Genomic DNA, 15,445 nt, shown 5'->3' on the forward strand with positions numbered 1-15,445 from the left:
GGGCTGCCTGCTGCAGTCTACTTCCCTTACCTCTATGTCTGGGCAGATATGACTGGCCTTTTGCCTGCATGCCCTCATGGGAAAGGAAAGATTGAGGCTGAAAAGACGGTGTCTTTTTTAGCTGAGATGTAACTTGGGGTAAAAAAGGTTGGATTTCCCAGCTGTTGCTGTGGTCCCCAGGTCCGATGGACCGACCCCCAAATAACTCCTTCCCTTTATACAGCAATACTTCCATCTGCCGTATGGGATCTGTATCACCTGACCACTGTCGTGTCCCTGACATCTTCTGGGAGATATGGACAACGCACTTATCTTGATGCCAGAGAGCAAATATCCCTCTGTGCATCTCACATACATATATATAGAATGCATCCTATTAAATGCTCTACATGAATAAAATATTTTCAGTCAGGGAATCCGACCAAGCCAACCCAGCACTGCATCTCCAGGCTGATGGCGATCGCTGGTCGCAGTATAACCACCGTATGTGTGTATATACTTTTTAGGATATTTTTCCAGCTTCCTATCAGCTGGCTCCTTGAGGGCGGCCGTATCTGGAGACGGTAACGCCACTTGATAAGCGTGTGAGCGCCTTATCACCCTAAGGGGTGTTTCCCAACGTACCCTAATTTCTGGCGGGAAAGGGTATAACGCCAATATTTGCTATCGGGGTAACCCTACGCATCATCACACACTTCAATTTATTTTATCTGATTCAGGAAAAACTACAGGTAGTTTTTTCCACTCCCACATAGTACCCTTTCTTGTGGTACTTGTAGTATCAGAAACACGTAACACCTCCTTCATTGCCCTTAACGTGTGGCCCTAATGAGAAATACGTTTGTTTATTCACCGTCGACACTGTATTCAGTGTCCGTGTCTGTGTCTGTGTCGACCGACTGAGGTAAATGGGCGTTTTTAAAACCCCTGACGGTGTTTCTGAGCCGCCTGGACCGGTCCTAATAGATTGTCGGCCGTCTCATGTCGTCAACCGACCTTGCAGCGTGTTGACATTCTCACGTAATTCTCTAAATAAGCCATCCATTCCGGTGTCGACTCCCTAGAGAGTGACATCACCATTACAGGCAATTTCTCCGCCTCCTCACCAACATCGTCCTCATACATGTCGACACACACGTGCCGACACACAGCACACACACCGGGAATGCTCTGACAGAGGACAGGACCCACTAGCCCTTTGGGGAGACAGAGGGAGAGTCTGCCAGCACACACCAAAAACGCTATAATTATATAGGGACAACCTTATATAAGTGTTTCTCCCTTATAGCATCTTTTATATATATACAATATCGCCAAAATCAGTGCCCCCCCTCTCTGTTTTAACCCTGTTTCTGTAGTGCAGTGCAGGGGAGAGCCTGGGAGCCTTCTCTCCAGCTTTTCTGTGAGAGAAAATGGCGCTGTGTGCTGAGGAGATAGGCCCCGCCCCTTTTACGGCGGGCTCGTCTCCCGCTATTTTTGAAGTTAGGCAGGGGTTAAATATCTCCATATAGCCTCTGTGGGCTATATGTGAGGTATTTTTTGCCTCTAATAAGGTTTTTATTTGCCTCTCAGAGCGCCCCCCCCAGCGCTCTGCACCCTCAGTGACTGTTGTGTGAAGTGTGCTGAGAGGAAAATGGCGCACAGCTGCAGTGCTGTGCGCTACCTTTATGAAGACTCAGGAGTCTTCAGCCGCCGATTTTGGACCTCTTCTCTCTTCAGCGTCTGCAAGGGGGCCGGCGGCGCGGCTCCGGTGACCATCCAGGCTGTACCTGTGATCGTCCCTCTGGAGCTAGTGTCCAGTAGCCAAGCAGCAAATCCACTCTGCACGCAGGTGAGTTCACTACTTCTCCCCTAAGTCCCTCGTTGCAGTGATCCTGTTGCCAGCAGGACTCACTGTAAAGTAAAAAACCTAAGCTAAACTTTCTCTAAGCAGCTCTTTAGGAGAGCCACCTAGATTGCACCCTTCTCGTTCGGGCACAAAATCTAACTGGAGTCTGGAGGAGGGTCATAGGGGGAGGAGCCAGTGCACACCACCTGATCTGGTAAAAGCTTTACTTTTTTGTGCCCTGTCTCCTGCGGAGCCGCTATTCCCCATGGTCCTTTCAGGAACCCCAGCATCCACTTAGGACGATAGAGAAATATTTGTTTATTATACGCCAGTTCTCTATAGCTAGGCTCTCATTTGAGCGGCAAAGTATGTTTGGTGCTGGGGTATAGATGCACAGCACTATCCATCACTGTAGAGTTGGGTTTCACATTGTTCCTGCTATTCTCCTGACTTCGTGTTGTGCGGGACTGAATGGCGCCTTCAGGCAGCTGCTTTACTGCTGTTATATTGTATTGTTAAATTGGTGTCGGATAGGGTATTTGTGACTACGCCGTTTATCACATTTATTATACTTGAAGATTTTACTTCCAATAATCCAATTGTTTTAGTGTGAAATCTCCCTGCCAACAGGAGATATTTATGCAACACTGTGTGTAATTTGTGTGTGTGTGTGTGTTAGCGAATTTAGACTGTAAGCTCCTATGGGGCAGGGACTGATATGGATGACTTGTGTTCTCTATACAGCACTGCGTTTTTGTGGTACTATATAAAGAAACCGTAATAAATATTCATGTCTATCAGGAACATATTATCGCGCCTCTATCTTCTTTTTTCAGGTGGACCTTCTCTATGATTGAATTGTGAGATCATCAGCGGAGCAAACTGCATTTCTGGGCTTCTGTGAGGTCATCTTTACAACAAAGCATATATTGAAGATAGAACGTCAGGAGTAGCTGACCCAAGACAGGTAATTAATATTATTATTAATTACAGATAACTCAGGCTAGACTTTGGTTCTAGACCTGTAGAGGCGCGGTAATATGTTTCTGAAATACATTAATATTTATTAAATATGTGTTTTCTATACACGTTCTTCCTAAATCAGGATTTTGGTACTTACCGATAAATCCCTTTCTCCGATTCCACAGGGGCCACTGGAGTGTAGTTACAATGGGGAGATAGTAGGTGGTATTGGTAGCTGGCACTTTAAAAATTCTCACACTGTGGCTAGCTCCTCCCCTACTATCTCCCCTCCAAGCCAGTCTACGTTAAACTGTGCCCGAGGAGAGCTGTAATAAACAAACCGTAAGGTAGAGGAGGTTAACGACGCCCTGTAAACCAGGCGAACACAAACTAAACCTGGAACAGAACCTGACAAAAAACCAGGCTAGCCTGAACCCAACAAGCAGTCATATGGTGATCTGCAATCGTTAATCAAACAAAAATCAGGAGAAACAGCGCTGGGCGGGCGTCCAGTGGCCCCTGTGGAATCGGAGAAAGGGATTTATCGGTAAGTACCAAAATCCTGATTTCTCCTTCATCCACTAGGGGCCACTGGAGTGTAGTTACAATGGGGACGTCCCAGAGCTCCCAAAAAACGGGTGGGAAAGCGCTGAGAGTCCTGTAAAAACTGCTCGGCCAAACAGTGATGCAGAGGCCGTAAAAGTGTCAAACTTGTAGAATTTGACAAAACGAATGTCGGTTTGACCAAGTAGCCGCCCGACAAAATATTCATGGAGACCCCGCGGGCGGCTGCCCACGAAGGTCTTACAATGCGCGTAAAGCGCGCTGAATTGGAAAACGGAGGTTCCCTAGTAACCGCCAAGAAGACTGTCTGATGATCAGATGTATCCAACTGTCCAGCATATGCTGGGGCCCCGGCTATTTAGTACGGGAGCATCGTCCAGAGCAAAGAAGAAAAAACACTTCATCGAATAGCCTGAGACCTCTGTAGAGAGAGTTGACGAGCCCTGACAACATTCAGAGAGGATTGAAAACCACTAGTGTCAGATTTATATGAAAAATGGACCTCCCCTCTGGAAGAAACGACCGCTGAGGCCGAAGCCGAGCCCGGGGAGTTGCCAATAGAGTACTCCCTGAACAAGAGGCCGAACTTACGGCCGCTAGGCTAATCTCATTTGGAAGAAAAGCGAAAAAGGCAGAGACCTAAAATTCCGGTCAGTGTGGTTTGAAGCGCAGCGGAGCAAAAAACCTCCCAGAGAAACCAAAGATGAATGGTAACTGGAAGAAGGGGGAAAAACCCCCTTTTATCTTCATTATGTTCCATAAAGTTTTCCCAAAGTGGCAAAAGCGAGAAGAGGTAATAGACTTCTGAAATCGGAGCCCAGTAGGCCTAACCGAACTAGGGAACTCCTCCCTTCTGAGGTCTCGTGAACAGTCACACGGGTAACCGAAACCAGTGTAAAATTGAACAAGGAGAAAAAAAAAAGGAGCCTGTTGAAGTAGACAGTCCAGTCGAGGTAGGAGCCAAGGCTCCTCTACTGACAACAGGCGTATCTGTATCTTCAAGTCATGCGTGGCCCAACCAGCGCCACCGAGAGGACTAGCACGCATAATCCCCTCCTGTGTTACTGAACATGAAGTAGAAATAGAAAAGGAGGCAGGATAGAATAACCAGAAAACTCCCCGGAGCCCTGAGGGCCTCCACGGCTACTGCCGTCCGAGAGTAATAAAGGGTTAAAGAGTCAGTCAGAACGCCCTGAGGTCGATCCGAAATCTCCGCCCACAGCGGACCAGCTGACAAAACTCCGGGGCATGTTCCCTCACCCAGGAGTCTGACCTGGTGGCTTGATCTGGAAACAAGATTGTTGTCCCACGTTCCGAGAGGAATGGAGGCGACCACTCATTACGTCGCAACTTGACTGAAGAAATAGAGTCTCTGGTGCCGAGGAATGAAAAAAACCTCTGACGGACCGTGTTGAGAAACGTCTATGCGGAGCATAAATTGGATCTGTGTCGAATCAGAAGCTCGTGGATCCTCCGGATATTCAGAAGCCACCTAATGTACAGAGTGGGATAGTAGCAGTAAATTGTCCCATTAGGGAACCAACGTCACCCACTGCCCTTGAAAAAGAGTTATTCTGTTATCTTCCTAAACTCTGTGGGAGCGGAAGAGAGAAGAGTAAAGGACTTACAGTGAAAATGAGAATCCTGTTAAGGGGGAATCTGAGAAAAGCCTGTCCAACGGAAATCAGTAAACAGGCATCTCTGAAGACAAGGGACACGTAAAACTCCCTTTCTTGTTTAAACTAGCAATCACAGACTAAAAGGATTGTAAGGCCAGAATAGGCCTGTCCGAGCCACTTGGCTTCGGAACGTGAAAAGAAAACAAAGGCCTGAGAACTGTCCTAATTCAAATGATATGTGTAAAAACAGGGATCAACACCCTTTGCGGTTAGAAACCTATGGAGCGCAGCCTGCAGTATGACTCTCTTGTCATCGTAAATCAGCCGACCCATGCCGAGGGACTCCTGAGACGGTTGTAACCGCCCAAGCCTTCTCCCATCGACCTGCGCCTACCCTGGGACCCTGCAGGTGTAATGGGTGTATAGGATGACATAAAATCAGACTGGACTGAGGATGTTGAACCTCTGCTTCAGCCTTTTTACCCTGAGAACCCCTGGCGACGAAGATATCACCCGTGTGGAGTCAAAAACCTGAAAGGGCACGAAAAAATCTAAAGGGAAGACCAGTAAAGGTCTGTCTTGGAGCTGGGGCAGTAGTAGGAGAAATCAAAGTGGACCTACCTCCATTGGTTCAAGAAATCCTGCAGAAAGTTCCTTCCCCAGAACCATCTGCCCCGTAGGATTTCATGTTTACTTGTCACTGTCGCAGCCCCAGAGGTCGTCGGGTTAAGACAGCCCAAGCGAAGATGCAGGGTCCGAGTCTGTAGACATGGAGACCTCCAAGGAACATAAAGCAGAATCGTGATTCTGACCTGTATCAAAGTATCAATTGATCCTGATGCGAAGCATCCTGTAACCTAGAGGACAATTGTTCCCCAACCTACCTGCTCCGGATACGGTAGAACCATGCTGCCGCATATGTCGATGGATCCCTGAGCAAGGTTGCCTCAGGAAAACGGCGGCTTGATGGACCGGCGATACACCGAGGTGTATACCTTAGAGAGGTTCTGATACCATCTCCTGCCATCTGCGGGGAAAAGATAGGAAAACAAACCTTGTTTGATACCTGATATTGTGTATTCGGGTGTCTGTCGGCCGCCTACCGGAGCCTGCCCAGCTCATCCGAAACTGAACCAGTCGCTGTCATTTTCGTCAATGGCGTGGAACCCTGATGGACTTGACGTGTCCTCCTCCTTTACCTGCAGTATCAGATGAACTGCTGTATTATGTACCTGTATATTCTGAGACACTGGTTCAGATCCACAGAAAACAGACATCAGTAATGCATGGAATGTTAGCAAAGTTTATTTTTGGAAAGGTGTGTTTGGTCCCGCTGTGATTTGATCCTGTGACCTTGGAAACCAAAGTCCAAGGGCTTACCTGATGAGCTATTGTCTGGATAATAGTGACATTACCTGCATCATTGATCAAACAGGGGTGTGCAGGTGCGTGGAGGGCGAAGCAGATGGCTCCGCCGCATACCTCACACCTCAGAGGGAATTCTTCGACTATCCCAGGAGAGACAAACGAAAGGAGAAAAGGTGGGTTAAATAAACAGAGCCCTACGTAAGGTCTGCACTATAATGTGTAGTGACCGATACGATTAAAATAAACTTTCTGGAGCAGCGGAGACCTGAACCAGCAACGCTGCGCTGTGGGACAGGAGTCTTAGCCCTAGGCTATAGGAGTTCTCCTTAAAGTTTTGTTTGGATTCAAACCCCTGTTCAGATACCCGCTACTAGCGTACTGAGCCGCAGCGCTATTTGTCTGATGCCTTACACGCATTCCACAATTACAAATAGCATTAGTAACTAGTGACAAGAAGGAATAATAAAGGGAAGGCAACACCCCGCCCTGTATTTAGTGTACCGCTAATTAAGGTGCACCAGATGTTTCTCTGAGGTTCCGCTGGCTTTTCAAAATGGTGACCAGCCTGTGAGAAAGATGGGGGAAAATGTTATGTGCAAGATGTTGTTATTAGAAAACATTGCGGAAGTAGCCTACAGCACCTGGTGTTCCCAGGCGGTCTCCCATCCAAGTACTAACCGGGCCTGACCCTGCTTAGTGTCCGAGATCAGACGAGATCGGGCGTGTTCAGGGTGGTGTGGCCGTAGGCTTTTATCCCCTATATCTGGTATTTTATGGATTTATCTATATACATACCTACACGCACCTAAATATATATATCTATATATATACATGCACAAACATAACTATATATGTATATATACACACACACCGTAGGTAAATAAATACTGCACAGTAGATCCTTTTAATTATTATTGAGCTGAGTCCCAGCTACTGTAATAGAGCAGGTTCCCTGATTTGCAAGTAGGAAAATGCTGGGTAGAGGACTCTACTGCAGGAGGAATGTATCTATATTTCAGCAGCCTGAAGTATCGAAAAGTTACAAATCCCAGAGCTGTTGCCTAGCGATGGGGAGACCTGGGAGCCCACTGAGTAAAGCGGGTTAACTGTTAATATACCTGGGACTTTATTTGTATTTGTCTCTGAGTATGCAAGATTAGCCCACTGGGCTATAGGAGACACTGCAAATATGAAGCCAGGTCTGTGCAGGGAGGAAATGGCCGCCAGAGTGAAACTCCTCTGGGCTATGCGATAAAATCTATATAGTGGATAACTGGATTAGTGCTGAGCCACTCTGACTATATCACATTCTCCCCAGCACCATGTGCATTAAACTCACATAAATGCCTATTACACTATAACAGTGGCCGGGGAGCGGAGAATGCTGAGCCCGCTGTACAGAGCAGGAGTTAGCTCCGCCCCCCGGCTATGGCGCCTTATTGCAAAACTAAGCGGGAAGCGAGCTGTACCCTCCGCTGGGCCTGCGAGTCACCGCCGGGGAGCGCTGAGCCCGCTATACAGCGCTAGTAGAGCCCTGTATCTGCTAGCCGCCGCCGGGGAGTGTTGCGCTGAACAGAGCGCGAGTCGCCGCCTGGGAGCAGGGAGCGCTGAGCTCGCTCTACAGAGCGGGACTTAGCTCCGCCCCCTCCGTACAAGGCGCCAAATTTAAACATTGCTTTGCGCTCGAGCGGGATCCCTGTGCCGGCTCTGTGAGTCGCGCTGAGTGGGGATCTGTGCGGGGGGTGCGGGGAGCTGGGGGAGCAGAGGGTTATCAGAATGACACACACCCGTTTTTCAGTCAGGGTTGTATAAACACATACTCAGCCTCCCCCAATCATCCTGTCTGTTTCTCCATGAGGAGGACAGGTAAGGATACAATAAAGTACATTACAGCCCCAGAGAGCCCTTCTGGAGTGGGTTGTACAACAATAAACAGATTGCTCTAAAAACATACATAGCCACCACAAATAAAGTATACTTCACTCACCACTGTGTTCTTGGTGGATCGGCCCCGACACACGCCGCACGCAGCGGCGTCCAGCCGGAATCTTCTGTGGTGGGGTGGTCCCGACACAAGCCGCACGCAGCGGTGTCCGACCATTTTTGATACTCACCGCTGCCATGCTGCCGGAATCTTCTGCTGGATGGAGTGGCCGCGACACGCGCCGCACGCAGCGGTGTCCGCCAACTCAGGAGAGCTCAGTGTCTCCCTCAGCCGGGGCCCATCCCTAGCCGCACGCAGCTGCGATGGGACCCCGCCGGCAGCTCCCACGGTGCAGACTGGCAGTGGCAGAGCTGCCAGTCTGTGAGTGTGTGTAAGAAAAATAAAATAATAAAGAAAAAAGAAGAAAATTCTTCAGCTAAACCCAAGTGAACCAGCTACCTCGGGCACTTAACTAAGACTGGCTTGGAGGGGAGATAGTAGGGGAGGAGCTAGCCACAGTGTGAGAATTTTTAAAGTGCCAGCTACCAATACCACCTACTATCTCCCCATTGTAACTACACTCCAGTGGCCCCTAGTGGATGAAGGAGAAAGACATTTTGAGAGCTTGATGAATTTAGATCCTCATACTATTATATGGGTACAGTGGGCCAGATCAAGACTGAAATCTGAGCAGGAGATAGGTGATATCTCCTGTATTAGTATTCTAATGAATGGCCACTATTCTTAATTTCTACAAAAGTAGGTGAAAATGTTCATTTTCACCTACTTTTGTATAAATGTAGGTAAAATAAATAGGGCTCTTTGTGAGAAATCACCCTGCCAAGAAGGCTAGGTGCAATGATATATTCATGTGTTTGAGCGCTTGTGTGTTAGGAATTGTAGTCTGTAAGCTCCAGTGGGGCAGGGACTAATATGAATGGGTTATATTGTGGGTACAGCGTTGAATAAATTGTAATTGTAATGGGTTTTTGTGATAGGGCCTCCTCTAGCTCCGCACGCCTAGTTTCCATCTTTATTGGCTCCTCCGCTGAAGTTTGGACTGGGCTGCTAGGATATCAGGGAAATCCACGGTAGGCCCCGGAGATTGATAGCCACGGCCTCTATAGCAGGAGTGCGGGCCTAGACGAGGTCACCGGGCGGTTCATTATAGCAGGCTACATAGTGCAGCTGCTTGCCCGGCTGTCATCAGGCTGATGGCTAATGGCTGTATATATTTCATGATGTTTTATATAGATAAACATATATATTTATAGGTATGTGTGTGTATGCTTTGATTATGTATAATATGTATGTGTATACTATGTATATGTACAGTATGTGTATACTATGTATACTGTATGTATGTGTATATTATGTAAATATATGTATGCTATGTATATAGGCAACGTTCAGCACTACAGCTGCCATGTAATTTCACATCTCAGCATGTCTTGCCCCATGTTTTGCAGTTAGGGCAAGCTATAACTGTAGCTGGGCATGCTGGGATGTTCAGTTCCACGGCATCTGGAGTGCTGGACGTTGCCTACTCCTGCTGTATATGTATGCATACTGTGTACATGCACATATATTGTAGGTCTGTATCTACACTCTGTATGGGTATGTTAATGTACACTATAAATAGGTGGATGCAGGCGAACCGGGTAGGACGGGTATGGAAGCCATCATAATAGGGGGAGGGCAGCTTTCGCTCTCACTTGGATATGCCCCTATATATGTGTATACTTGTGTGCATGTGTAGATATATATATATATTTATACACACACACACTCGCTATGTGTATTATTGATAATCCATTAAAAGGGGCACCGATTATTGCTATTATAATAAAGGGGGGTACTCACAGAGCAATCGCTGCTTAAAATCTAAGCAATCTGACTAGATTGCTTAGATTTTAAGCAGGATCGCTCCGTGTGTAGCCCCCACAGCGATAGCAATGCGCAGCCCCGCGCATCGCTATCGCTGGTGCTAGATTGGCCTGTCGTGCAGGCCAATCTAGCAGGTCCCCCGTCCTCCCCTGCATCGCTCAGCACACATCGCGCTGTGCTGAGCGGCGGGAGAGATGTGTGCTGAGCGGTTCGCTCAGCACACATCTCTCCCGCATCGGCTGGTGAGTACCGGCCTTAAGAGTTTCCTATTATTGATAATTTTATTAAAGTGGGCACATTGCTGCACTGACTTGGCTTGAGGGACATCCTCTACCGCGTGGTGGCTGCTACTTATGGCTTCCTCCCTGGTGACTGCTGCTCTCCAGTGGTTGCTGCAGCGCTGGGGTTCTGTTCTGCTGAATGTTCCTACTCGCTGGTCGCTTCTCTGCTGCTGGGGTCTTCCGTCTGCCCCATTTTGAATGCTGTAGCTTGTGTCTGTGAGGCCCTGGTGACTGCTGCTTAGTTTGCTGTTCCACTTCCACGCTCCTGTGATGATGGACACCCTGATCTCCTTGATGTCTACTGGTGTTAAGCCATCATCATTCCCTTACCTGCTCTGTTACTCAGGTCACACAGTCTCCTGTTCAGGGCTACTCTGTGAAGCCAGGCTCCTGATACTTGCCTGCTGCAGCCTAGTTGTCTTTTTCTTGAACTGTTACTTTCACTTTGATCTGGTAACCCCAGTCACCAGTTAAGTGCTATTTTGTGGGGCCAGGCTCCTGATACTTACCTGCTGCAGCCTGGTTGTCTTTTTCTTGAACTGTTTCTTTCACTTTGATCTGGTAACCCCAGTCACCAGTTCAGTGCTACTCCGTGGAGTCAGGCTCCTGATACTTACCTGCTGCAGCCTGTTTGTCTTTTGTGTGAACTGTTCCCTTCACTTTCTCGTCTGTTTCGCTGGCTCTCTATCACTTCTATTGATTTGTTCACCCCAGTCTCTTGTTCAGGGCTACTCTGTTGAGTCAGGCTGCTGATACTTACCTGCTGCAGTCTGGTTGTCCTTTGCATGAACTGTTCCCTTCACTTTCTCATCTGTCTCGCTGGCTCTCTATCACATATGTTGATTTCAGCACCCTAGTCTTCTGTTCAGAGCTACTCTGTGGAACTCACTTGTTTTCCTATATTGGCTGTACATACTGACCATGCTATGGAACAGCTTTTTCTAGCAGTTTTCCACTGAGGAAACCGACTGATAGCTCTGATAGCTGAGTTATCTGTGGCTTTCATTTCATGTCAAACTATGCAGGAGATTTAGGATGGGGCTAGTGGGCCCGAGTATTTCTCTGACGTCCTAGTGGATGCTGGGGACTCCGTAAGGACCATGGGGAATAGACGGCTCCGCAGGAGACTGGGCACATCTAAAGAAAGCTTTAGGACTATCTGGTGTGCACTGGCTCCTCCCCCTATGACCCTCCTCCAAGCCTCAGTTAGATTTCTGTGCCCGGCTGAGCTGGATGCACACTAGGGGCTCTCCTGAGCTCCTAGAAGAAAGTATAGTTTAGGTTTTTTATTTTCAGTGAGACCTGCTGACAACAGGCTCACTGCAACGAGGGACTAAGGGGAGAAGAAGCGAACCTACCTAAGTGGTGGTAGCTTGGGCTTCTTAGGCTACTGGACACCATTAGCTCCAGAGGGATCGAACACAGAACCCGACCTCGTCGTCCGTTTCCGGAGCCGCGCCGCCGTCCCCCTTACAGAGCCAGAAACAAGAAGGTGGTCCGGAAAATCGGCGGCTGAAGACTTCTGTCTTTTCCAAGGTAGCGCACAGCACTGCAGCTGTGCGCCATTGCTCCTCATGCACACCACACACTGCTGTCACTGATGGGTGCAGGGCGCTGGGGGGGGGCGCCCTGAGCAGCAATAATAACACCTTGGCTGGCAAAACTAACACCATATATAGCCCCAGAGGCTATATAGGTGTATATTAACCCCTGCCAGAAACGATAAAATAGCGGGAGAAAGCCTGCCGAAATAGGGGCGGAGCCATCTCCCTCAGCACACTGGCGCCATTTTCCCTCACAGCTCTGCTGGAGGGATCGCTCCTTGGCTCTCCCCTGCAGTCCTGCACTACAGAAAAGGGTTAAAAAGGGGGGGGGGGCACAAATTAGGCGCAGTATATATATATTATGCAGCTATAAGGGAAAACACTCTCTATAGGTGATATCCCTGTGATATATAACGCTCTGGTGTGTGCTGGCATACTCTCCCTCTGTCTCCCCAAAGGGCTTTGTGGGGTCCTGTCCTCTGTCAGAGCATTCCCTGTGTGTGTGCTGTGTGTCGGTACTGCTGTGTCGACATGTATGATGAGGATAATGATGTGGAGGCGGAGCAAATGCCTGTGAATGGGATGTCACCCCCCTGTGGGGTCGACACCGGTGTGGATGGACTTATGGAAGGAATTACGTGACAGTGTCAACTCCTTACATAAAAGGTTTGACGACATAGGACAGCCGGCTGCTCAGCTTGTGCCTGTCCAAGCGTCTCACATGTCATCAGGGGCTCTAAAACGCCCGCTACCTCAGATGGCAGACACAGATGTTGACACGGATACCGACTCCAGTGTCGACGACGATGAGACTAATGTACCTTCCAATAGGGCCACCCGTTACATGATTGAGGCAATGAAAAATGTATTACACATTTCTGATAATACCCCAGATACCACAAAAAAGGGTATTATGTTGGTGACAGAAAACTACCAGTAGTTTTCCTGCATCTGAGAAATTGATATGAGGTGTGTGAGGAAGCGTGGACTTTCCCCGATAAGAAATTGATAATTTCTAAAGCAGCGTACCCTTTTCCGCCAGAGGATAGGTCACGTTGGGAAATAACCCCTAGGGTAGATAAAGCGGTTACACGGTTATTAAAAAAGGTGGCACTACCATCACGGATACGGCCGCCCTGAAGGACCTGCTGATAGAAAGCAGAAAACTACCCTTAAAGCTATATACACACACACGGGCATTATATTGAGACCTGCTATTGCCTCGGCATGGATGTGCAGTGCGGCAGCTGCGTGGTCAGATTCCCTGTCGGATAATATTTATACTATAGATAGGAACAATATTTTGCTGAAAATAGAGCATATAAAAGACGCTGTCTTATACATGCGTGATGCACAGAGGGATATTTGCCGTCTGGCATCACTAATAAGCGCTATGTAAAACCATTGCCGCTAGACGGGGGTTATGGACTCGGCAATGGTCGGGCGATGCCGATTTAAAACGGCACATGGAAGTTTGCCCTAGAAGGGGGTGGAACTGTTTGGGGATGGTCTTTCAGACCTCGTTTCCACAGCTACGGCTGGGAAATCAAAACTTTTGCCACAAGCTATCCCACAGCAAAAGTAAGCACTGTATTATCAGGTACAGTCCCTTCGGCCCCAGAAAAGTAGAGAGCTAGAGGCTCATCTTTTCTGCCAAGAGGAAAAGGTAGAGGGAAAAAGCTGCAGCACACAGCTAGTTCCCGGGAGCAGAAGTCCTCCCCTGCGTCCGGTAAGTCCACAGCATGATGCTGGGGCTGCTCAGGCGGACCCGGGTACGGTGGGGGCCCGTCTCAGAAATTTCAGCGCACAGTGGGCTCTCTCACAGGTGGATCCCTGGGTTCTTCAAACAGTATCTCAGAGGTACAGGCTGGAATTCGAGACGTCTCCCCCCCGCCGTTTCCTAAAATCTGCCTTACCGGCAACTCCCTCTGCCAGGGAGGCAGTGTTGGTGGCAATCCAAAAAACTATTCACAGCAAGTGATTATCAAGGTACCCCTCCTTCAACAGGAAAAGGGTTACTTTTCCACAATGTTTGTGGTACCGAAACCGGACGGTTCGGTGAGACCCATCTTAAATATAAAAAATCCTTGAACACATATAACAAAAGATTCAAGTGCAAGATGGAATCGCTCAGGGCGATTATTGCGAACCTGGACGAGGGGGATTACAGGGTCTCTCTGGACATCAAGGATACTTACCTGCATGTCCCCATTTACCCTCCTCACCAGGAGTACCTCAAGGTTGTGGTACAGGACTGTCTCTATCAGTTCCAGACGCTGCCGTTTGGATTATCCACGGCACCGAGGGTCTTTACCAGGGTAATGACCGAAATGAGGATACTCCTTCGCAAGAAGGGAGTTTTAATTATCCCGTACTTGGACGTTCTCCTGATAAAGGCGAGGTCCAAGGAACAGTTGGTAAGGGGGTAGCACTTTCTCGGGAAGTGCTGCAACAGCAGGACTGGATTCTCAATTCCAAAGTCACAGCTGGTCCCGACGACACGTCTTCTGTTCCTGGGAATGATTCTGGAAACAGACCAGAAAAAAGTGTTTCTTCCAATGGAAAAAGCCGAGGAGTTGTCATCTCTAGTCAGAAACCTCCTAAGACCGGGACAGGTGTCGGTACATCAATGCACACGAGTCCTGGGAAAAATGGTAGCTTAGTACGAAGCAATTCCATTCGGAAAGTTCCACGCAAGGATTTTCCAGTGGGACCTGTTGGACAAATGGTCCAGGTCCCATCTCCAGATACAGCAGCGGATAACCCGGTCGGCAAGAACCAGGGTGTCGCTGCGGTGGTGGCTGCAGAGGGCTCATCTACTAGAGGGCCGCAGATTCGGAATACAGGACTGGGTCCTGGTGACCACGGATGCCAGCCTTCGGGGCTGGGGTGCAGTCACACAGGGAATAAAATTCCAAGGACTATGGTCCAAACAGGAGTTTTCACTTAACATAAATTTTCTGGAGATAAGAGCCATTTACAAGGCCCTAAGCAAAACAAGGCCCCTGCTTCACCAGCCGTACTGTTCCAATCAGACAACATCACGGTGCTCGCCCATGTAAACAGGCAGGGCGGCACAAGAAGCAGGAGGGCAATGGCAGAAGCCACAAGGATTCCCCGTTGGGCGGAAAATCATGTGGTAGCACTGGCAGCAGTGTTCATTCCGGGAGTGGACAACTGGGAAGCAGACTTCCGCAGCAGACTCCACCCGGGAGAATAGGGACTTCATCCAGAAGTCTTCCAAATGCTAGTAAACCGTTGGGAAAGACCACAGGTGGACATGATGGCGTCCCGCCTCAATAAAAAAGATATTGCGCCAGGTCAAGGGAACCTAAGGCGATCGCTGTGGACGCTCTAGTGACACCGCGGGTGTACCAGTCGGTTTATGTGTTCCCTCCTCTCCCTCTCATACCCAAGGTACTGAGGATAATAAGAAAAAGAGGAGTAAGAACTATACTCATTGTTTC

General features: G+C 48.6%; 1 non-coding gene across 1 annotated transcript; it reads right to left on the reverse strand.

Annotated features, from left to right (window-relative positions):
* Positions 1-6,971: 6,971 nt before the first annotated feature.
* On the reverse strand, positions 6,972-7,090 carry LOC134937837 (5S ribosomal RNA). Its single transcript, XR_010180585.1, has one exon. It is a non-coding gene; the product is annotated as a 5S ribosomal RNA (ribosomal RNA).
* Between the last annotated feature and the right edge of the window lie 8,355 nt (positions 7,091-15,445).

Source organism: Pseudophryne corroboree, chromosome 6, assembly GCF_028390025.1.
Source record: "Pseudophryne corroboree isolate aPseCor3 chromosome 6, aPseCor3.hap2, whole genome shotgun sequence".
Taxonomy (NCBI): domain Eukaryota; kingdom Metazoa; phylum Chordata; class Amphibia; order Anura; family Myobatrachidae; genus Pseudophryne; species Pseudophryne corroboree.